Genomic DNA, 25,424 nt, shown 5'->3' on the forward strand with positions numbered 1-25,424 from the left:
ACACAAGATTACTCATCTTTATAATGCCTTTGCATTCTTCTACCTGGAATACTGTCCTCCTCCTCTTTCCAATACCCCTGGGTTTTATAAAAAGAATCTGGTTTGAATATGGGCAGTAATGAAGCTTCCTAAACTTCAAAGCAGGAAGAATCTTCTGTAGGCTCATGTGAACCTCTTTCATGGGACAGAATACTTTTTACATTGGACTTTAGTTAGCTTTCTCCCTGTATACTATGTCTTCCTGAGAACTGTAAAAGTAGTTTGAGATTAAGGCTGTCCAATTAATCTTTGTGTCTTCTCTCTTTAAATCCGGAAGCTGTGTACAGTAGTTTATCCATAGCAGATATTCAATAATTGGTAATCACATGGACGGCTTAAATAAAAGAAAAGGCAGGAAGGAAACAAGAAAAGAAAGAAGAGAGGGAGGGAAGAAGAGAAGGAAGGCGCAAAGGAGGGAACTGTGAAGAAAGGAAATATGGAAGGAAGAGCAGAAGAAAGAAAATGAGTGAGAAAAAGGGAGGGAGAGAGAATGGAAAGGAGCAAGAGAGGGAATTACTAGGAATGTTTCCTATTTTTATATTTCTGCCAGGATACTCCTCTTAACTCAGTAGACTTCAACAGCATATGCACTCCACATTGTGCAACAAAGGAAAACTTTAGCATTTTTTATATAAAATGGCTCTTTGATTTTTTCAACAACCCATTTGATTTGATTCAAATAATACAGTTATCATTTTCCCCCTCTCAATATAATTAGATAACAAGACATGTAACAAGCCAAAGAAGTTTTTATTTTCTAAGTATGTGCTTTCAACAGTTAACTACAAAGGTGGAAGTGGTAAATGCCAGGAAGTGATTTATGATTCAATAGCAATCAAAAGAGTAATGTGCTTAGTGGCATGAGTTAAAATAATGTTATAATGCTCCAAATCTTTAAAGTTCAACAACTTAGGTTAAGGAAAAGCAAATTATTGGTTATTAGCAAACAGCATCTCAGGTATCTGGAAGTATAATCAAACTAATGATGAACTGAATGGGAGGTACAATAAGGTTTGCTGATCTGGAAAAGGAAAAGTAAATTGAATGTTTTCAGAGACTGAAGGTGTTTCTCTGAACAGTGAGCCACAGCTGGGCAGAGAAAGGAAAAAAAAGTGAACCTCATATTTTGCTTCTGGGAGCTTGGTTAGTTCAAAGGCCATCATGAAAAATCAAATGTCAGTCTTGCTTCTCATTGACTCTAATGCTAACATCTCCATTGAAATTAAACACAATTGAGTTCCACTTTCCCCCAGAAGAGGCAAGAATAAATGTCTTCAACCTTTTTGTATTTTTTTTTGTATTTGGTAATCAGAGTCAACATGGGTTCTTAATATAAAGGCAAAATTATTTTTGTAGACTTCCCTTGTAGCTTTATGTACTCAATCAGAAGTCTGTATCTACCAGTTTTTCACATGTGTGTGTCTGCATACGTGCTCATGGGCATGTCTGCATGTGTGTGCATGTTCAGAGAGCTGGGAAGAGTGTTACCTTACGAGACACAGAACAGACTTCGTCTTCCACATCAGCCTCTTCATAGCTGTTCACCTCGCCATACTGAAGCTACTACAGGCTCAATTGCTTCAATTATCTAATGAGAACAGGGATGGCACCTTCCTACTTAATTGTTGATTACAAAATGTGATAACAAATTAAGGCACTTAACACAGTAAGAGAGCAATGAATGTTAGCTATTGTAATTATATTGTTATATCATATTCACTTAAACTTTGAAATTATGTTCACTTCTTCAAGTTTAAATCTTTTAAGGGAAATGTCATGAGGCTGACATTTGTTTACTAACAGTTCTACCTCATCAGGTAGAAAAGATGGTCCTTTATATCAGGAAAATCAAAGGGTAAATAAGAAAGGAACACAGACCTAACTAGCTTTATGAAAATGTAATCTAGTGGCTGAGACTGAAAAGGTGGAATGTCATTTTATCTTGGACTCAACTGTATTCATACCTCCCAAGCTACTTTCCTTTAATCTCCTGGATTTATTTCTAAGCCTAGAATCTTTTCTCAAACACAGAGGAAGGATCATATCATTGGAAAGAGAACAAAAATGTGAATGAAACACAATTTATGACCCAAATAGTGCGGCCATCTTTCCATGTGGTCTTCTGACTGCAAGGATTGACAAAGCATAGTGAATGGCAAGAGAAGTCCAGGAAGACTTTCCATGAAGACTTCTCAGTTTTAACTGACATGCTCTGGTCTTAGAAGATTTAGGTATAATCCTTCAAAATATGATGAAGAAGATTGATGATGATTAATATATATATATGGCTATTATGTACAAAACAACTTGCTAAGTATCTTATACTAGTTGCTGAGTTTAATTTGTACAAAAACCATGGGGAAGATACTATTTTCAGCATGATATTACAAGATAGTTGGAGTTTAGAGAGTTCCAATCATTCATCCAGGTGACACAGCAGCAAGGGCTCATGCAGACCCTGAACTCTAGAGGTAGAGACTCTAACAGCTGTATGCGATCAGCAGCTGAGAATCAGGACCTTTTGACCAATGGGTCCTGGAGATCTAGTGTGGGGATCTATCAGCTAAAGGCTGGCAATGACTAAGGCATGACTTCCATCTTTGCAGTTTGGAGACTAGTAAAAAAGAGAAATGCCTTAGTGAATAACAAATGTAAGGAACATGTGATAGTCAAACTTGTCAAGTTGACTGGCTGGGAGCTGCATGGGGATTAATGAAGGATTAATGTTGTCTGTGTGTCGTGGAAGTGTGATCTGTGTCTATATCTAATTTTTGATTCCTTCCTTTCTGGCACTGGACATCTGCTCTAATTCGCAGCTGCCATGAACTAAGCAGCTTTGTTTCACCACACTCTTGCACCATGATATTCTGGGAAGACCATGGACTGGATTCCCTGAAACCATGAGCAAAATAAACCTTTCCTCCTTCAAACTCTGTTTGTTGGGTATTTGGTCTAAATGATGAAAAGTTGATTAACACAGCAGGTAAGCTCTGATCCTCAAGATACACGGACTCTCAAAAGAAGATACAGAGCAGGTATCACCATTGGCCCAGCACTAGAACCAAAATGTTCCGAAAGGAGTGACGCTGTTGCTAAATCTTCAAAGAACAGAGGAAGGAAAGTACATATTAGGCAACTTTAAATGATGAAGACAAAAATGTAAAACAAATTGAAAAAAATCAATGAATTTTGGGAAGGATATAGGTAAAAATACTGCTGATGGGAATGTAAACTAGTACAATCACCATGGAAATCAGTAAGGAGATTCCTCAGAAACGAATCATGGAAATACCATTTGACCTAATTATGCCAGTTTCGGGCATATTACTGAAAGAATTATGAACTCTAAACTATAGTCATCCATGCCTAGCCACATTTATAGCAGCACAGTGCACAATATCTAAGCTGCGGCATCAGCCTTCATCCCTGCCAACGGATGAATGGACAAAGAAAGTGTGCTGTGTAGATAGTGGAATATTCCTTAGCCACAAAGAAGAACAAAAGCATGCTATTTGCAGGAAAATGGATGGAACTAGAAACCACCATGTAGTATGAAACTAATCAGTGTGAGAGAATTAAATATCATCTGTTTTCTCTTACATGACAAACCTTAAAATATAAATTAATATAAAGGAGGGAGAACAGGAAACCAGGGGACAGACTTCTGAGATGGGAAGTGGACAAGCAGAAGGTGGGAGTGAGGTTGGGGAGGCAAAAAGGAGGGGAAAGAAAACTTAAATTGATTGAGATATGCTAAATGCATGTACCAATTCCCCCAAATAAATTCCATCATCATGTAATGTTAACATGCATGAATAAAATATAGTTTAAAAATGTGAACAAAGCTGTATTGGAAGACAGGGCCATATGGAGCAATATAGATTTAAAGTAAGCAAAGGCAAGAGATGATAATGGAAAAGGTGCAGAGCCAGGCCACAGGGGGCCCAAGATAATCTAGCTAGGGGTGTGGGACTTGTTTCTCATGAGTCTAAGCTATTGAGGCTTTCCGTCCAGAAAGTGATATGATTGTGCTTGAATTTTAGCTGTGTCTTTCTGAAAACCGTTAGAGATCTTACTTAGTACGACTGCTTGGCACCCACTTTGAGATCTTAGTCATGTCACTGCGAGTATCTTTACCTCAGTCCTGCGTGTATAACTGGAGAATGAGAAGATACCTGCTTCATAATGTACTCGTGTGAGAGGAATGAGTTCATAAAGAAAACGGCAAGTTAGCTAGCTTGCATAGACTAGTCCCTGAAAAACTGTTAGACCGGATTTCCAGTGGGCTAGAGAAGAAAAAGAGAGCTGCTGATTGGGTTACGCTGCTGGAAGCAGGTGGAACTTTGCTTGGCGACATTCTTTTCATTATGGATGGAGGGGATGATGGCAACCTCGTTATCAAAAAGAGGTTTGTGTATGAGGCAGAATTAGATGAATGGAGCAAAAGAAGATAAGAAGAATGAGAGAAAGTTCAAAAACCTGAAGATCCCAAAGAATGTCCAGAGGAGGTTTATGACCCTCGGTCTCTCTATGAAAGACTGCAGGAACAGAAAGAGAGGAAGCAGCAGAAGTGTGAAGAGCAGTTCAAGTTCAAAAACATGGTAAGAGCCTTGGATGAAGATGAGACCAACTTCCTTGATGAGGTTTCTCGGCATCAGGAACTAAGAGAAAAGCAACAAAGAGACGAAGAACTGAAAGAACTAAAGGAATACAGAAGTAATCTCAACAAGGTTGGAATCTCTGCAGAAAACAAGAAGGAAGTGGAGAAGAAACTGCCTGTGAAACCAATAGAAACCAAGAACAAGTTCTCCCAGGCCAAGCTGTTGGCAGGAGCTGTGAAGCATAAGAGCTCAGAGAGTGGCAATAGTGTGAAAAGACTGAAACCGGACTCTGATGCAGATGACAAGGGTCAAGAGGCCCCATCCTGTGTATCTATTGGAAATACCTCCCTGAGCAGCCGTCCATTCACTGCCCACCCGCCGCTGTCTGCATAGGCATCCTCCCAGGCCTGGGAGCCTACTCGGGGAGCAGCGACTCAGAGTCCAGCTCAGACAGTGAAGGCACCATCAACGCCACAGGGAAGATCGTCTCCTCCATCTTCCAAATCAACGCCTTCCTGGGGGCGCCCTAGCTCCTATCCTTCCCACAGGGAGCTCCCCTAGAATGGTCAGACTGTCCATTTTGCCTCCAGGCACTACCTCCCTCCAAAAACTCCTTTGCCAGCCCCCTATGCACACCATGACACTTTTAACCTCACCTAAAAATGTGCCAGATCACTTGTGGCCAGAACTGTATTTGGTCTCCTTGCTGCTGTGGTGCAGATGACCAAACCGGTCCCACTGCCTCTTCCTCTCTGACATGGTAGGATGGGTGTGGCCTGCAGAAGCTCTGCCTGGAGGGATCAGGATCAGCTCGGCTAGCTTGCAGAAGGTCCTGCTGGGTTTTGTTGCTTCCTTGTTTTCTCTTTTTTCCTTTCCCAATAGCGCCAGAAGCAAGGGCAGTTGTTGCGCAGGTGTTATTTAGTTTATTGTAGACAAATGTGTTGTTCAGTTCGACGCATTGCGGAGCATGTGGAGACAAAGCTGACCAGTGGGAAATGGAGCACTTCCCTGGAACTAAGCCCTCCATGATGTCTGTCGTGCACTAAGTAAAGATAATGAGGTCCATCAGCAGGGATGTCAGTTGACTGACACCAGCCTTCATCGTGAAGTTTGCCTTACTGTTGGCCACTCCTTTCCTCTACATCCAAACCCATTTGTATAGGAATGGGCTGGCAATGAGCAAGCTTTTACCTTTTACTCAGATCTTTTCTCTGCCTGGCAAATTATTTTGTTTTTGATTTTGAAATAAAAGATTTAGTTTAAGATTTAAAAAAAAACTGTTAGATCTCACTTCCCTTTTCCTGCATGAAAGTTGGAAAACATTAGCCAAGTCCAACTCTTCACCAAGCTCCTCAGAGAACGGACCCCAAGGAAGGGTGTCAACAGTGGTTATATCTGCATTCAGTATGTCCCAATCTAATTTAATATGAGGGAAGATGGAGTAGTCTGGAAAAGTACAGAGATGAACTTCACCTCTTTCTAAACATGCACTGCCACTTTTCTAATGACTTTGGATTCAGGATTCTACAGTCCGGCAACCTCTACTCACACAGCAGCCTTTGCCTATTGGAAAAGCTACACTCTTCTGCTGCATTGTTACCACTGCTTCCTGTGCTTGCTTTCACCGTTTCCTGGACTTTGAGCAGCTTGAAAGCAGGTTTCCAATCATGGCTGCTGTAAGCCTAGCACCAAGCGCTATGTACATTGTGATTCCTGTTAGTTGGATGAGTTGAATTAAATGGAGGTGGAGAGAAAGGAAAACCCAAGTCCATTTTACAAGGTTCTTTCCCAAGCCAAAAGAGTCACGGCAAAGAAGAACAAAGAGAATAGAATAGGAACAACAGGAACCTCATGGGCTTCCCTGGAGATGACGAGGCAGTGGGACTTCCTATTTCAGTGGAGGGAAGGCACTGGGTACTCCCAGATGACCTTTCCTTATAGCTCACATCCTGGTTGCTTTCACTGCTAAGGATCCTGCAAATGTACTGAAGAAAGTGTTCCTGTGACTGTACAGGATTTGGCCCTGTAGCTGACAGGAGGTTGGCAATGACTGTCCATTCTACTTAGATGTTATATTAGTCTTGAAAAAAAATGCACACATCTTAATGGAGAGTATAGACAGCTTCCTGTATAATTTAATCTATATTCCTGTAGCTACTAGGATAGGCATCTGGGCACTTTTGCTAAATCCTGTAATGTAAATTTTCTTCAAAGATTTATGGAATATGCTTTTAAAAATAAGCCCAGAATTTCCAACAGAAAATATTTCAAGTGTCTGAAAATAGGTGCAATTCACTGTCTTACTAGGATGAGTTCCTCAGGAGTGTTATGGCTGATCTGTAACTTTAGCCTACTTTCTTATTCTATAAGCATGTAGTCAGATAAAATAATACAACAGTAAAAACACTGCCTCCTTTAACAGAACCTGTCTCTAGGTGGTCATAGTCCTTCTCTGTCTTTCGTCCAGGTCATCAGAGGTCCTAGTCCTCTCCACCTCAGGAACACAATCCTGGGATACAAAGGGCCCTCAAATTTCATCAATCTTGGTTCTTTAGGTTTCACCCATGCCATTTCCTCCTTTTCCCTTTCTGGTCAGGTAGAAACTCATTACTGATTTAAATACAAATCTGTCGCTGTAGAATCTATTGGAGATTGGATGAGGCATGAAACAATTGAGGTAGAGATGATTCACATTTTGATTGAAATGCAATTATGTGAAAGTCTTCTTATTGACAAAATTTGGCCCAAAATAATACCATTAAATATAAGCATCACTGCAACAAAAAAAATCTCATAAGAAACAAACGTGATGTTAATACAAGTGGACTAACTGTTACTATAACTGAACTGTTAGATATAACTATATCAGTCGAATTTCACATCATGCACATGCCTTTGGTGGTAGCCAGGCTTCTTAGTGAACAAATGAACAGGATCTTCAATAAATGGGAAATTTTTAATTTTACAAAATTCCAGATATTAGTAATCCTTAACAAATCGTTTAGTATGCCATTTGCAAATAGCCCTCGGTCTCTGCATTTGAAGCCATTTCCATTTTTGAGTCAACTTCATTTGTAGTTCAAAAGGTGGCATGGGGGGGCTTCAGACACATGTTCAGATGTATGTTGAGAATCTCAGTCCTGGAGCCAAACCTACAAACTGTGTCCTGGAGCCAAACCTATAAACTGTGTCCTGGCGCCTTCCTTAAAGGTTGCAAGGGGTTGTTTGTGAAAGCCTCTTCTTCCTTCTAAGCTTTCCTTGGAGACACTGTGCTTTCATCACACACAGCTTCCGGAATTCCAAGCGATTCTCCCTCATCTGTCCCAGTGATTCTCCAGCTAGTCACCCAATGTCCCTGTCACTGCAAACATTTTATAATGCTCCCTGTACTATCCTGAGATAAAATTTCAAAATAATTTAAACTATCTACACGTTTAATCTTGAAATAACCAACAAAATTCCTCAGTTAAAGACACAAAAAGAAACCTATAATAAAATAATACATCATCCATAGGTAAAACACGAGGCACAGCTACTCTAAATCACCTGATAAAGCTGTTAGATACCTACACCTGGTAAATTCAGATTTAAGTGAAACAGGCCAAGTTTTACATACGTTTTCAATACTTTTCTTAGAACTGACTTGTACGGATGTATGATTGCCCACATTCCTGTCATGATCACTGGGATTGTGACAACTGTAGAACAGTGCAGGTATAATTGCATCAGAATACAAATCACAGAGGTTGCCTTGTGAGGAGTGTATGGTTTTCCAAGTTCAAGTTAGAGGACTCATTTAATGCCAGGCACTGCTCTAAGCACATTATATTGTTGATTTGTGCAATTCACACAGCATTTCGAGATAAGTATCATTACAATCCCCAAATTACAGCTCAGGAAACATGGTTAAAGACCTTGCCCAAAGTCACGCATAGCAAATAAATATAGGATGGATTCAAAGTCTAGGATCTCAGGCTGGCGGGCTCCCAATTCCTTGTTTTTAACACTTCAAAGTCTTTGTGACTAACTCCTTGTAAACCCCTAAAAAGGTCTACCACTCCCATTTTCCCTGGCTGCTGCATTTCTGGAAAATACAGACTATATTTAAACTCTAAAATAAACACTCCATGGTATGCATAAAAGAAAGTGAAGTTCCATGCTCAGAGCCTTAAAAATTGTTACTTTTTTACCTAGAAGAACTTCTGGGAGAGACATTCATACCCACAGGCTATGAGCCAAGTCTCTGGCGTGTGGGACCATCCCCTATATTGTAGGTCATCTGACATCTCTGGCCCTTGCCCACTTAATGACAGTGACAACAGTAGCAGCCCTTCTAAAGAGAAGACTGAAATTACCAGCAGAGTTCTAAAACGCCTCCTAGGGGTAGGTTCTCCTCATGTCAGTTCTACCCACTCTGAGGTTTGGAACCTCAGAGGACATATTAATCAAAGCCCAACTTTAACCAGAGCAGTTCTGCTTTTGTCCATTTCATGAACTAGGGTTCCAGACAAAAATTTGCTAGGAAAAAATAAAAGCTTTTTTTCTACTTGAAAAAGTTTGAAAACTATGGCTCCATACCAGAAATCATCATCCATGTCTTTTCACTGGCCGCATTAGGAACCCCTGTCTGCTCTTATCTTCTTCCTCTCTTGGTGACCACAATGTTAATGCCCCGGTCATGTCACAACAAAGGGCTGGGTGTGGACTGCTGCTTCAGCTCCCTCTGCTGCTGGCTGCTTCTGCTTCCTAATGATGTCCCCTGGGCCTGTGCCCCCCAACCCCAGACCTGTCTGCCCTCAGGAATTCAGGGAGCTGGGTGCTATTTGTGGTTCCCTGAATACCACTGTTCTTCTGTGATGGAGGACCGTGTTCTGCCACCGAGTCTTCAGCTGGAGGACAATGCATTGTGCTGGAGGCAGAGTCCTATGGATAACAGAGGTCTGGACTTGGAGCCAGGAGACACAGGCACCATGTGTTAGATAATTTTTTTTTTTTTTTTTTGGTACTGGGGATTGAACTCGGGACTTGTACTTGCGAGGCAGGCAGCAGAACCACTGAGCTAAGTCCCCGGCATCACAGGCACCATGGTCTTAAGCAAACTCCTCCCCACCTCTAGGCCTCCGTCTCTTCATGTGTCAAATGAGAGGACTGGATTTCAGGATTCCAGGAGCCCTTTGGCCCTCAGATCCTCGCTGTCTCTCCGATCCCCACCATTGGCTGCAGTTAGAAAGGTACTGTGTACAGCTTCGAGGCAAAGTCAGGGCACAGCCAGAAAACAAGAAGCAATACTTTTCTGGGTCTGGGACTTGCATTCTTATTTACATGTTAAGCTACCAGGGTTATTCTGACCTCTTTAAGCACCAGCAGGGGATGGCAGCTCAAGGGAACGAAAGAGATGATACAGCAAAAGAGGCGACGATAATGCTTTAAGGAAAGGTATTTTAGAATAAGCTCTTGCCTGGATTTTACTGTCTGTTTATCCACTGCATCCTCCGTGCCCCTTTCTTCTTTAGAAAATAACTTGCCTGTGAGGCTGCCTAGAGGATTTTTAAAAAGTGAATGAATGAGGCTCAGACAGGAAGAGGAAAGAGCTGGTGCAGGAGGAATTTTACAAGTCAATGATTGATAGGTCAAGCATTGCATTGCTTCTCAGAAAGAAAACAAAAAAATGCTGTAATGTTACTGTCAGTTGATAGACTGGAGAATGTTACAGAAAAATAGGGGCCAAGTTTCACTGAATCATTGGCATGTTGCATACTAGGAACAGCCCAGAGCTGAGTACAGGAAGCTTCCATCAGTTCCAGCTTAGTCGCTTACACACTGAGTGTCTTTGAGTAAACCACATTGTGATTTTGGGTCTCAGTTTCCTCATCGATAAATATTATTGCCAATATTATCTATTATTAGCTGCTGAAGTTTTGTATTAGAGTTTCTTTCCCAATTTAGCTGTTAGTAAGACTAATATCTGACAAAGGGAAAAGAGTAGCTTCTATAGGGTCCCTGCTCTTTCCTGTTTACTGCCACCTAGAGAACCCTAGATGACTTCTCTATGAACATTAGGAATTTTGAAAATGTTCAGATTATATCCTCCCTAATTTCTCTTCCACTCTACAGTATTCATCAGGTATTCGGCAAGCACTTACTGTGGGCCTCATTTGTATCAGACACTCCCGGGAGTTGGGCATAAGAGATAAACATACCATCACACTTGTCTTGCATAGATCTGTCCATTACCCAGTATATTAGTCAGCTTTCCCATTTCTGGGACAACCTGGCCATTGCAATTTAAAGGAGATGCTTATTTTGGTCATGGTTACAGAGGTTTTTGTCCACGGTTATCTGTTTACAAGACACAGATACCATGGTGGAAGAGTGTGGTGAAGGAAAACAGCTCAAATTATGGCTTATGGGAAGCAGAGAGCAGGGAAAGAGCCAGAGAGAAAGGGGCCAGGACCAGACATGGTCTCCAGAGTCTTCTTCCTATGATCCAATTCTTGCAACTGTGACCCAGCTCCTACCAGTCCATTCAGCATGAACTCAACAATGAATTAACCCTTCACAGTCCAATCACCTTTCCGGGAATCTCTTAATTCATTCAAGTTAATAATCTTAATGGGTAAACTTACCAAAGCCTCTAATTATTACCTACTTGTTCATGAAGAGTGCTTCCAGGAAAAGGATATTAAGGGCAGTAAATGGAAGTATCCTCGTATGAATTATAAATTGGTATCTGGTTTACCCATTAGTCTACTGAAATCTTATGTGACCTTATCACTAAGAGAGTATGGTGACTGATACTAAATTTCAGATTTGCAAGTCTGGAATTATCTGGAAATGCTAAAGCACTGCTAGCCACAATTTTTCCTCAGTTTATCCATTGGGTCATCCAGCCCAGCATATATGGTACCTGAACTATTACTGCAGTCAGTGAAGGTGCTTCTGGCCACCTGCAAGACCTTTTTCCTACGGAGATAGCAAAGGAGAAGAGACATGCAACCAACTGCTCATTACCATGTTAAATCCTAGCACTCTCAGAGGCTGAGGCAGGGGGATCAGCAGTTCAAATCCAACCTGTGAGATTTAGCAAGACTTTGTCTCAAAAATAAAAAATGAAAATGGCTGGAGATGTATCTCACTGCAGAGGACCTAGGTGCAGTTTCCAGGACCAAAAAGTATCATATTTGGTTCTCAGTGAAAATGCACACTTGTCTATATTAGCTTCTTGGAAATTTGTGAACAACAACAACCCCCTTAACACCGAGACATCAACACTCTTGACTGAGAATCCCGTTTCCAGAGGCAAGTGTATTATGAAAAAAGATATGGAAAAGAAATTTGTGTGAGTCAGGTAAACCAGCTCTGAAGAAAGACGGAGTGGTGAGTTTCCCAGTGGCTTGACTTCACCTCCAGTTATCCCTCTCCAAATCAAACCATTCTCTCTGAGTGGTAAATCAAGTACAACCTCCATTAGTTTTCTATCATCAGGCTCTCATGTTCCAATAAATCTAGGGAGAATGGCAGGTATCAGAAAAAAAAAGAAAATGACTATTTTAATCATATTCCTCTAGAGTCACAAAATGACATACTCTGCTAAAAGACAACATCAAACTTAAAGGCTCTGTGGGATAAGGTAAACACCAAGCACTGTTTCCTGGTATCCATCAGATGTAGCTGCAATAGACTTTTGCAAGAAAGAATTTTTAAATACCAAGTGAAAGAAAAATTTCTGCTACCTTTCTAGTTATATTTAAGTGACCTTATAGGCTCCTCTTTTATTTCCTTCCAATTGTATGGATCTGCGCATCCAATAGCATTCCACGGCCTGATTTTACAAAAGTTTCCCATTTGAACCTTGGTCCATTCTGTTATTGGTCTTTTAAACTCAGCAGGCTTACCTACACCCAGGAGATGACTGACAAACAAAAGCAAGCCACAGACAGAATTTAGCAGTCTAGAGAAATGCTTCAGACTTCTTCCAAGTTTATGCTCAGCTCGCTGCTCTTGCTTTTGGCTCTGGTCTTCTGGTTTTCTACCTCTGTTCTCTGGCTTCCACACCTGCTCCTGGCCCTTTGGAATATGCCACAGGATGACGTGTACTTTGTAGTTTCTTGCTTTTTCCATTTCACTGGGCATGCACTGAGCCATACTAACTGATTACACCCAGATTAATTTGCATTGTGATCACACACACTGTGGAGCCAACCTATTTGTCTTTAAATTATCTTCCATTGATTCTTAGTTTGATGAACTTAGGAAAGGTTCTTTTTTTTTCCATTAAGTTTATTGGTACATTTTAGGTATAAAATACAGTTAGATTCATCATTGGGATCTTGTACCATTACGTGAGTATCTTGGTTCTTTTTTTTTTCCCCATTCCCCTGCCCACCCTTCACCCCCTCCACCCTTCCCTATTTGCAAAGATTTTGTTTCCATTTTTTTTCTTTTCTCACATTTTTTCTCTTCCCTTTTTTCCTTTCCCCTACCCCTCACCCTTCCCCTGTTCCTATAGACTTTTTCTTCTATTACACAATATCAATTATACATTTTTAAAATTACAATATCAAGATCTAGGAGACATTACCACAGATTTTACAGAATTTAAAAGGATATAGAAAGCATATTACAAAAATCTTTTTTGAAATAAATTTGACAACTTCTAAGAAATACCTTGGAAGACAAGTTAATGAAACTAACTCTGGAGGAAATATAAAATTTGAATAGCACCTATTAAAGAAAGTATATTCCTAGCTTGAAGACCTACCTATATGACAACAGCAGGCTCATATACATTTTAACTGATAAATTATATCAAACAGTTAAAGCAGAAAAAAGAAGGAACACTTCTCTCCTCATTTTAGGAACTCAAAATTGTGCTAATCCTAAAACTGGATAAAGATAATAGAAGAAAAAAGTATGAAGATGGATAGAAATTTGTTTAACAAGATGAACTATTAGAAGTCAGATCTGGCAGTATGTAGAAAGTGGTTTTATTATAGGGATGGCAGTGCTGGTTCAGCATTGGAAGATCCACCCCCAAAAGTCATCATTTTAACAGAGGAAAGGAAAAAGCCATATGATCCTGTCACTAGTTGGAGAAAAAGTATTGGTCTAAATTCCACAGCTGTTCATGGTAAAAGCTATCAGGAGACTAGAAGTAGAACAGAACCTTCTCAACAGATTATAAAGACATGTACTCCATACTTCCAGTGAGAATGCCTTATATGAATGGAGAAAACACAATGCTTTCTCCTTAAGGTGGAGAACAAGGGCAGGTATGCTTACTCTTTATCTGTCCATTAAACTTTGAAACCTAGACCCAACCAAAATAGTCTGGCAATAAAAAGACACAATTAGGATAGGATTGGCAAGGTAGAAGTAAAATCTTTTTATGTAGATGAAATGATCATCTACAGAGAAAATACTAAGAAATCTCTAGGAGCCCCTAGAACTTGTATTTGAATTTAGCAGGATTAGAAAACACAAGGTATATATAAACATTCAGATCTGTGTATACTTGCTATAAGTGAAGACTTGGATATAGAAATTTAAAAGTTATGTAGGAGTACAAAGGACCTAGAAAAATTTAAAAAAGAAAAAAAAGACAAAAAACAGTGTTGGAAGACGTTTAGTACCTAAATTTAAGTCTTCTTCTAAAGCTACAGTAATCAAGGCAGTGTTGGTGTAAGGAAAGACATATAGATCATTGGAATAAAACAGAGAATCTAGAAATAGAACCACACATATATGGTCCACTGAGTTTTGAAAGATTATTTAACATTAGCCTTTTATAGAATATTAACTCAATTCAGGACCCGAGGAAGAGATAGTGTTTTCAGCAAATGGCACTAGAACACCTGGTATCCATATATAAAAAATTAACCTCAACCCTTTATTTGCATACATAAAAATAACTTAAAGGGATCTATGAATCTAAACAGGAAAGCCTAAAAGTATAAAACTTTAAGAAGAAATTATAAGGGAAAATATTTATGAATTCAGGGTAGGCAAGAACTACCTAGGATACAAAAGACATGATGTATAAAAGAAAAAAATTGATAAATGAAATTCCATCAAAATTTAGAACTTTAAATGACATCATTAAAATGAAAAATAGTCCTTAAACAGACTGTATTTACAATGCATATAACCTATGACCAGAACATATAAAGAACTCTTACAGCTCATTAATAGACAACCCAATTAAAAAGTAGACATAAGAAGATGATAAATAGCCAGTATAGCACAAGGAAAAGTGTGCAACTCTAGAATCAGAAAAATACTAATCAGTACAATAATAAGATTGAATTATACCCTCATTAGAGAAATGATGTTAAAAGTTTTAAAAGCCTTGTCATGACATTTTCTTTGTGTTGGATTCTCCCCCTTTGAGTTTAATTTGTCATGCCCAATGGATTCCTTCTGCTGGGTTTCCTGGGGTTGTGATCCTCACTGTCTTTTCCTAGGGTATTGTCTAAAATATTTTGGAGTGCCAGTTTGGTATTTATGAAGTTCCTGAGGTGCTCTTTATCATGAAAGTATCTTATTTCTCCATCAATTTTGAAAGATAGTTTTGCAGGGCACATCAACCTGGGTTGGAGGCTGTTTTCCTTTAGGGCTTGAAATATGTCACTCCAAGCTCTTTTTGCCTTGAGGGTTTGCATTGAGAGGTCTGCTGTGATTCTGATGGGCTTTCCTTTATATGTGATTTGTTTCTTTTCTCTCACTGCTTGTAGAATTTTGTAGGATTTCTGGAATCCTAACTATTATATGCCTATGTGTAAATTTTTTTTGATCAAAGCTAGCTGGAGTCCTACATGCCTCACTTATCTGTATGTCAAGTTCTTTTCCCCTCCTTGGGAAGTTTTCTGCCATCACTTCTGTGAACAGTTTTTTTTTATGTCATCTGCACTCTCTCCTCTTTCTTCATTGACTCTGATCAGTCTTATGTTATTCTTCTTTGCATCATCTAGCAGCTGCTGGACTGATTTCTCATGTTCCCTTATAATTTTAAAGCAATTTTTCTTTTCCTGGTCACTAATTGCAATCTTATCTTCTATATCTGAAATTGTATCCTCACATTGGTTCATTTGCTGTGCAGACTTTCAATGGAGTTTTTAATCTCCTGGAAATCTGTTTGCATCTGTTTTGTGGATTCCATTTGTTTCCTATGTTGGGATTCCATCATGTTCCTCAGATCCTCTATTTTTTTAATCTGTGTCCTCTCTAGATTTATTAATCATGTCTTGCACCATGAGCACAATCTTTGCTGTTATCTGAGTAATTATTTCTGATTTCATTTTTCCCAGATCCTCTTTTGTTGCCAGTTCAGAGAGTCCAGGTGGTTGAGTATCAGATTGTTCCATCTCCTTTCCCTTTGGGGTTGCTGTAGGTGATGCAGAAGTCTGTTTTTGAGGCTTGTTTACGTGTCTTCTCCTTTCCATGGTGGGGGAGAGGTGCTTCTGGCACCCGCGCCGCTCACCTTCTCTGCCCTAGGAGTGTGGGATGGTGGCAGGGGAGCTTCCTTCTGGGTGCTGGGACTGGCTCAGCTTCTCTGCCCATTGCATGGCTTCAGAGTCTCCCAGAGTCCTTCTCATGCAGCATGCAGCCAGTTGAAGTCATAGAAGGTGGTCCCGCAAGCTGGGGGGCTCTCAGCAATGTGCTCAGAACACTCACTTCAGCACCATGACCCCAGAAGGATCCTTAGGCAAGGTTCTTAAACTTTCTGTGCCTCTACTTGCTTACTGTTAAAACAGTGCTGAGTATAGTACTAGCTTCTGAGACTGTTGTAACAATGAACTGAGAATTCATAAAGTGTTCGTAGTGACCACTTAATAAAAAGTTGGTCCGCCTTTGTTGCCAACTCCAACTCACCCACAATGTGAAAGAGACTTGGAAGTCTTATGTCATTATTTCTTAAAGTGTTCCAGGAACTCTATTTCTTTAAGAGATTAATAGGTTTTATGAAAGAGAAAGGTTTGGCATAAAACATTTTGGAGAAGGTGAGGTTAAATAAAGTCAAGCCAATTTTGTAAATTCAGAACTACCCAGAACCTTTATTATAAAGGAAGTTGACGCTGTTTCTCAAGGTAGAAATAAAAATAGAAACCATGAATATATGGTAGGTCCAAATGTAGATCTAGGGCTTCTGGCCTGGCCCAAGCCACATTAGATGAAAATGCAACTTCCTGGGCATGTCTAACACTCTAGAGTATTTTGCTCTCTGAAAAAATTGGTGAGCTCTGAGTCTTTCTCTGTTTCCAAAGTGATTGTTATCAATTATGGAATTATTAACAATGCTTCCCATCTGCCTCCAATTGCCAGCTAAGAATGTTAATTAAAACACGATATCCAAGAATCTCGGGAATTTATTACTGAAGATGTTTACCAATATTCTAGTAAAAAAAAGTTCCAGGATCTGTTGAGTAAATAACAAAGTTATTGATTTCACATTTCACTGTTTGTCAATAATTCATCCTTTAGAAAATTGCATCTCCCCATAACAATGTGAGGGAGCTGTGGGTCCCTCCCTTTCCACTGAGTTCACATATTTGCCTTGGAACTAATATACATAATCAGATTTTCATCTGAATCTCACCAGCATGCCAGCTACAAAAGAGAAGTTATACCACCTCAGAGACCCTCACAAAACTGTTGGAGCAAAAAATATAACTAAGTAAATGGCAACCTGAGGCTTTAGGCTTCCAGCAACCAGGGGTCTACCACTATACCACTGAGGGCTAAGAATTGGAGAAAATAGCCAAGTGCACCCCAGCTATATAAAATGAGTTCTACTTAAGCATAGTCACCCTCCAAGCTACTCTATTATACTTAATTCATGTAAGGAAAAAAGTAGCTTCACAGCTACTTCAAACCATAGATTGCATTGCAAGTGGCCAGCTAATTATCTCCAATCACTGAGCCAGAATTAACTTTAAACAGCATTATAAAGGCTTCTCCACATCTTGCAATTTGAATACTTAGTAAAAACTGAAGGCTTCTCACATGGCTGGACTCCTCAGACCACTTATGCCTCTGCTGGCCCATTCAGGGACCTCAGAACAGCCACCGTGTATCACAGGCCTCACTGCTGTCATTCCGAGTCACTTTCCACAACACTGGTCCTTCTGATTAACAACTTGCTCCATGACTCTTATCCCCTATTTTTTGGTGCATTTTCCCGTCCTGTACTTGGAGATATTTCTGATCATCTTCATAAACGTTTTCCATTATGCTCCCTGGAAACCCCCTAAGGTAAAAAGTCCCCATGTCACCACACCCTCTACCTTCTCACAGAACTCCTCTTCTTCGTGAAATAGATCCATTGATTTTTGTATTCATTTATCTGTTTGAAAAGTGAGAATAAATTGGCATTCCACATTAAATTGTGCATCAGGAAAGTTCAAACCATAGAACTTCAACCTGCTTCTTCTCTAAGAAAATCCTTCTTCTCTACCTCAATACCATAAAGTCCAAGGTCATCCTCCTTGTGCTCTTGATCATCATGCAAACTCTTTTGTCCTTCCAGGCCCCGTCAGCCCATTTTACCTCTTCTTCACTCAGCCTCTCATCAGATGAACTAGAGGTCTTCTGGTCACTCCCTTTCTTCCACTGAGCACTTTGAAACAGGCCTCTCGGCTGTTCTTACTCTTTCTGATTTCTACCATAACAGGGATGACTTTGTCATCCACAGAATTTGGGATAGCTCATCTGACTATCTAACCATTTAACTTCACTCCCCTCCACAACAAGATTTTGAGTCAACTTTCCACTTCCATTCTTCCCAGTACATCTCTTCTGCTCAACAACTGCATTCCTTGCAACCACATCTCTCTGTTACCTTAGGGAGTTTTCCCTTGTAAACACCCTATTTCCACATTAAGTGCAGGTCCCATTGAGTTTTATTGATGGTCAACATTTTTATGACATTTAAATCCTACTCTTTGCATTGAATCTTTTCAGGAAATTGTAACTTTTGATTAATTCAACCCTCTCTCTTATCTTCTACTACATCACAGCAGGTCTCTTCACTTGTAGAAAATAGCATATAATGCTGTGAAATGATGGCCCTACAGATGTGTGACCTTCAGATATCCTTAGAACCACTTGGTCAGGTGTTTTCTTCGTGCTTCTTGTCACTTCCCTTTGACCTCCCTCAGTTGCCCCTTCTCAATGTTGCCCCACCCAACTCTCAGCAGATGGCCAAGGCTTGGACTGTGAATAGACAAATCCACCTTTTCCCAGTCTTTAACTCTGGACACGTTTCTTTATTTCTGTATCTTGGTTTACTTATCTTTAGTACCATGCATACTGAAAACATATAATAAAAAAAATCAGATACAAAACTCTCCATCTCTAAATATATTATTTATATTTTAGGAGTGTGATGAGAAAAACAAAAAAAGAGAGAGAAAAGAAAGAAGAGACAGAAAGCAAAAGAGGAGAAGGAGGAGGGGTAATGTGGAGGATCTGCTACCCATTCAATGAGAAAACAATCTTAATTCCCTTCTTCATATTTACAAATGTCTTTCCATTCCCTCCATTATGTAGGGATGACCTTATACCTAAACTTGACCCACTGGGTTCACCGCTGTGATCTTGTCCCCTTAAATCTGTGCTGAGACATTGTTCAATATCCCATTTTTCCTAATAATTTCTGCATGTTTTCTTTAAACTTTATGTTGTTATTTTCAACCTCTGGACTACTATCTATATTCAGCTTTCTTATTTCTCATTTTTAATTCAACAATATATTGTAAGAACATTCCCTTCATTAATTTGAAAGTCTTTGAAAATAAAATTTCAATAGTTACGTAATACTCTTTGAATACACCATAATTTATATAACTATGACTTCTTTGTCAGAAATAAAGATTGTTTCTACTTTTCATTATTATAAGTGATGCTGTGATTATTACCCTTGTACATAAATCTTTATCTGCATCTCTGATTTTACCTACAGGGTAGAACTCTATAAGCAGACTTGCAGGGTCAAATACTGTATTTTAAAGGCTCTTTACACACATTATCAAATTGCTTTTCAGAAAGATTATACCAATTTATACACCCACCAGCTGTGTATGAAAGAGATGGTTTCATCACATCAACATTGTCATTACGCATATTTTCTGTTAAATTTTCAACCTCTCCATCTCTATTAGTTCTTATAAAAAAGGCTAAAAATATATTTAAGTTCTTAATTCCTAAAAATAATAATTTTCTACCCTGTGTTTCTTTTTGCATACCATCTTATTCTTCTTTCACAAGCAGGTTCCCTGGGGAGTGGAGAGTCCTCAGCCTTGGTCTCATCATTAAACTGTCTTACCGCCATGTCAACTGGACCCTCGTATCTCCACCTACCAGATGGTACTGTTGGCACACTAACAACTTAGTTCAGCAGATTCTTCTTGTCTCTTTGCATGTATTATATTTAACTATGTAGAAATGTCAATTTTTTCTATAAATTCTCACTTTTTTGGCTTCTCAGACATAATTTTGTTCTGTTTTTCTTCATTTCTCCTTAACTATTATTTTCTTGAACAATTTTGTGGGTAGTTTTCTCATTCCTCCTTACATTTCCTTTGGATAGTTTACTCTGAACAAATGACATGCTTTATTGTAGTCCAACTTCTTCCATAAGCTATAGCAAGAACATTATGCTCAAAATTTGAAACAGCTTCTATGAGTGAAATCCTTGTGAATTTCTAACCTAAGTGAGATTGACATTAATTTTTTATCCTCCCGAAAGCCACCTATTTTGAGTATTGAACTATTTTGCTAAAGAACACCATTGTCCATGTCTGTGTTTAAGAACAAAATACAGAAGTGAGGAATCAATGTCAAGAAGGGATCAACCAAGAACCAATAAAATCTTGTTCAATAAGATTCAGAGCAACATAACCAACTCTCACCACCATTCAATCTTATTATTAAAACTCATCTTCCTAATACTCTGGGTTCATTCCATTTCAATTTTTTCTAGGTTGTAGAGCACAGAAAACTAATGCATGTGTCTTTTACTTTTCATTTTGTTTTCTCATAATGTGCCAGCCACAAAACAAACACACACCAAACCAGCCAAGAACTATTCAATGTTCACATCCAGTACGATGGACAGTTGCCAGAGCAAGGTTGCTTGCCCAGTAGATTGGGCATTTCTATTTGTGTTTGAAATTCAGCACATATCTTCTGACTCAGTCTTAGAACACATTTCTAATTTTTTTATTTGCACATTTTTCTTCTGCTCCATTACCAGCTCCTTAATGAAAGCATAATTTGTTTTTTTAATCTTTATATTTACTTTTATTAGTACACATTTGCAATACACAACTGCATTCATCATGGGGAATAGGTCCATGTACATAAAACATCTTAATTGTTTTTTACATCCTCTTCCCCTCTTTCTCCTTCCCCTACCTTCCTTTCCTTTCCTTTTACAACAGATTTATCTCCCTGTTTCCTATTATCTTTTATTTTGCTATTTAAATTTTTATTTTTAGGATTTTCCATATAAATGAAATCATGTGATATTTATACTAGTGCGTCCCATTTGTTTATTTTTGTATCCTTAGTTTAGGGAATTTCTCAAAGGAATGCAGAATTTTCTTGGCTTTCTGAAATCAATACATCAAGTTAAAAATTTTTATCTCACTTAAAATATCACCTTTACATAACTTTTTTTTTTATTTGGTCTCATCACCTCATGGAACATATCATACATATTTCTCTGAATCACATACATATTTCTTTAAAAATTCACATCAAATTTCACTTGTGTCACTAACTGGACCCTTTATGTATTTCTGCTATAACCATGCCTTATTTCATAGAATTTTTTGTTTTTCATGGTTGTTTGTTCTTAAGGATAAGTCTAGATTCTTAATTACTTTAAAGCCAAGCTTAATTGATTCTCAATAATTTTGTTAATAATAAGAATGTTAGAAATATTCGTGTAAGATCAACTCGAGGAAAATATTTCCAAAATTCACAAAAAGAATACTCTCATGTCACATAAAAAAGAAATGTATTTATGCATAAGCAATATGAAACTAAAAAACTAATTTATAAAATAATTATTTCAGACTACAGACAATATAAAGTTTAAGATAGTGTTCCTCTGGAGAGGAGAAAAGAAGGACTAAGTGATGTACAAGTAACTTCTCCCAAGATGCTTCCACACCCAGCCCACAGTGCTATGGTGTAGAACCCCATACAGGAAATTAGATATATAAACTAGTGAAACTGAGAGCATGGCAACAGACTCTATCTACAATACAGCAAAGCATCTCAGTAAGATACAGGGAAATATCAAACCATGTGATACACTAATAGCTAGAGTCCAAAGAAAAAAGAAGAGGTGAGTCAAGGTTAGAAAAACAACTTATTTGAAAAACTATGGCTAAATTATGGACAGATACTTTCCAAATTATAGGAAACTACCATTATTTTTTTTTTACAGTTCCCAGGCTGATTCCTACTGCTGCAGCAGCAGGAAAGGATTATTTTTCTTTTTAAATATTATTTTACTGATACATTTTAGTTATACAATATAATGACATTCATCATTAGAAATTTGCACCTTCATGTAATCTCTCTTGGTTCTTATTTTTCCCCCTTACCCTGCCCTCCTTCAACCCCTCCATCCCTCCCTATTTACAAAGACTTTATAACATATAGAAATAAAAATTGCATGAAAAAATTTTTTAAAAGACTGAGAACTTACAGATATCACTAGAAATTTACAAATTTATAAAGTATAAATAACTTATGGCTGCAATTTCAAACAACATATAATGAGTTATAACAAGCTTATAATTAAAATAAAATGGAATCATTGAAAAAAACCCAAAGAAGATGGGAAGGGGGGGAGAACAAATGCTAATAATAAAATAAAATAATAGTAAAAGCATTAAGATAGACTTAGATTCAAGCCTCCAACCATATAAATAATTTCATCAAATTAAAAGTCTATAGCCATTGGAAAGTAGAAATTGTAAGACTGGATAAAAATGCAAGATCCAATGATATGCTACCTACGTGTGTCACACGTGTAGAAAGACATAGATATCGAAAGATATACCAGTAATGAAAGGAAAGCTAGAGTAACTATAGCAGTAGAGAACAAACTAGACTTCAAAACAAAGATTAGGGAGGACTATTAGACAATAATCAGAGATCAATTAATCAAGAAGAAATAAGGACCCTAAATGCATATGCACATAAAAACAAACACTCAAGGTATGTTAAATAATAACTGGCATAACAAAAGTGAAGTATAAAATTCAACAACTGTAGCTAGATATTTCAAGATTAGTCTTTTGATAATGGGACAGTATGAGTAGAAAATAAAATAGAAATGGTATAGACAACCTGAGCCACACATTCAACCAACCCATCCTAATTGACATTTCTGAAATTCTCCTCCAAAAATTTTCCTTAAAACACATGGAACATTTACTACCTTAGGCTATATTCTGGATTTTTAACCAATTTTAATAAATTTAAGAATATTTAAATCATAAAGAATTTTCTATGAAAAAATTAGATGCAAAATTAAAATTAAAAATAAAAATATATTTGGAATATTTCTAGATCTTTAGCAAATTAAAAACACAGACACAATCCATTATTCTAACAGCAAGCTACATTTACAATTATGAAATAGTTTGAATTAAATAAAAATACAAAATATGAAAATCTGTGGGATACTATTTAAAAATTATCAAATAGATGTATATAGGACTGAACTGAAAAGAAGAAATATTTCAAATCACTGAGCTGAGTTTCCAGTTTAGGAAACTTCAAAAACAATAACCTACCTTCAAAGTAAACAAAAGGAAAAAATATTAAAGATACAACACCACTCAATACATAGGAAATGGATAACCAAAGGGGGTAAAAAATCAACAAAGTGAAGATCTGCTTTTTTGAAAATGTCCACAAAATTAATAGATTTTAGGCAGAATTATCAAGAGAAAAGTAAGAATGCATACATTACAGCTACAAATTTATAGACATCAAATGAATAATCAGGAAACACTACAGCATAAGCCATATACCAACAATGTGAACATTTTAAATCAACTGAAGCCATTTTGTGCAAGGTACCAACCTCCAAAGTAACTCAGAAAAAAATAATAGATGGCCTTCCACATTTGCCCAAATGGGGTACGGGAACCAGTCATTCCCACAGGCTACCTGACCCAACAAAACACGTAAGGCCAAGTATGTGAAATAACACTCTTCTCCATATTAGGCGTCAGGCAATGAATGACAATGAGCTGTCCGTGCTTTGATTTTTGCCTCCGTCTTTTAAATGAGGGCATTCTTTAGACATGTTGTGAAAAACAAATGAGGTTTTATATGTGAGAATCTCTAGCACAATGGATACTACAAGGAATGCTTTCTCTCTTCCCTCTTCCCTTTGTCCTTTAAAAAATAATTAACTTCTTCACATCAAAATCATTTGAAGGACATTACAGAGATCATGGTGAAATCTTTCCTAGAAAACTTCGGATCCAAAACTAGTATTGAATGAAATTAAAACCATTTTAGCTTATGTTACCCAATTTCTTACACATAAGAAACTCTGACAGGCTTTCCAGTTCTAATGAGTACTAGATTATATCTGCTGCCGAGCTCTGCTTGTAACGTAAATGTGCTCTCCGATTCATCTTCTCCTTCTCTCCCTGTTTTGGCTTAAGGAGTCAAAGACCTTCCAACTGCAATTGGTTAAATTAGGTGAATTAAGGAACTTCTTAAAAAGGACTTCATTTCTTAGGAAAGTAAAGCCATTTTCCCTAAATTCTTTACTGGTTCCAAACATTTTAGCACCTGTGAGGTTGAATTAAGATATGTGTAATTCTCTTTCAGTATACCAAATATTATTTAAAGTAAATTTCTGATCCTGTTTCTCAAGAATCTTTTCCATTTCTATGAGCATGGATGCAATTTTCAAGTTGACAGTCTGTAAACATTTCTGAAGAATAGCCACCTGAATATGCCTCACAGTTATTTTATAAGAATCAATATATCTGGACAAAAATCAATATATCTGATAAAACATATGGTCAGAAATCTCAAAATCATGAGAGTAAATCTAATGATTAATAGTTTTCTGCATTTCTGAACCTATCCCAGTCTCAGTTCCATAATCTGAAAACTAGATATTAACTTGGTTATCTCATTCATAGGATTCAATCCGAAAATTAAAATGAAATGTTTAGCATAGTACCTGCACAAATTGTTCCTCCTTTTCATGTCTCATCATTTTTTTATAAACATATATATGCAGTTGTTGAATAAAATGTATTATTCCATAGAGGTTGGGGATGTAGCTCAGTGACAGTACACTAGTCTAGCATGCACAAATACCCGAGTTCAATCACCAGAAGCGCACACACACACATATGCACATGCACATGCACACACACATGTTTTTTAGTAAGAAGTCTATCCTCAACAAAACGTCAGGGAAATGCACTGAAACATGAATAGCAAGAGACTATGAAAAGTATTTTATCAGCATAGGAGTTATAGAGCTGACCCACATGCAGTTCCATAGGGATTTCATATGTATGTTCATAAAGACTTTGCTTTTTCCCATTGAGTAAGCACACAGTCTTTTTTCAAAACTTGTCAACTAGATTTGAAAGGAACTTGATATTGTTTCCAGACTAAGTTTGTGTCTTTAATAACTTTGTGCAATGGTAGCACTTGCTATTTTTTGAATTGCTTCTTCTAAGTTGTTAGATTTCTAAGACACGACCCTATCATTTTGAATCCTCA

At 37.9% G+C, this 25,424-nt stretch overlaps 1 protein-coding gene and 1 pseudogene across 7 annotated transcripts in view; one reads left to right on the forward strand and one right to left on the reverse strand.

Annotated features, from left to right (window-relative positions):
* The window catches only part of Nell1 (neural EGFL like 1), an 813,237-nt gene that overhangs the window by 85,155 nt on the left and 702,658 nt on the right, over positions 1-25,424 (reverse strand). The window lies entirely within an intron of this gene.
* LOC101726038 (PSME3-interacting protein pseudogene) lies at positions 4,392-5,170 on the forward strand (annotated as a pseudogene).

Source organism: Heterocephalus glaber, unplaced genomic scaffold (assembly GCF_053883595.1).
Source record: "Heterocephalus glaber isolate CG9 unplaced genomic scaffold, H.glaber_assembly_v1.0 deba00001428, whole genome shotgun sequence".
Taxonomy (NCBI): Eukaryota; Metazoa; Chordata; class Mammalia; order Rodentia; family Bathyergidae; genus Heterocephalus; species Heterocephalus glaber.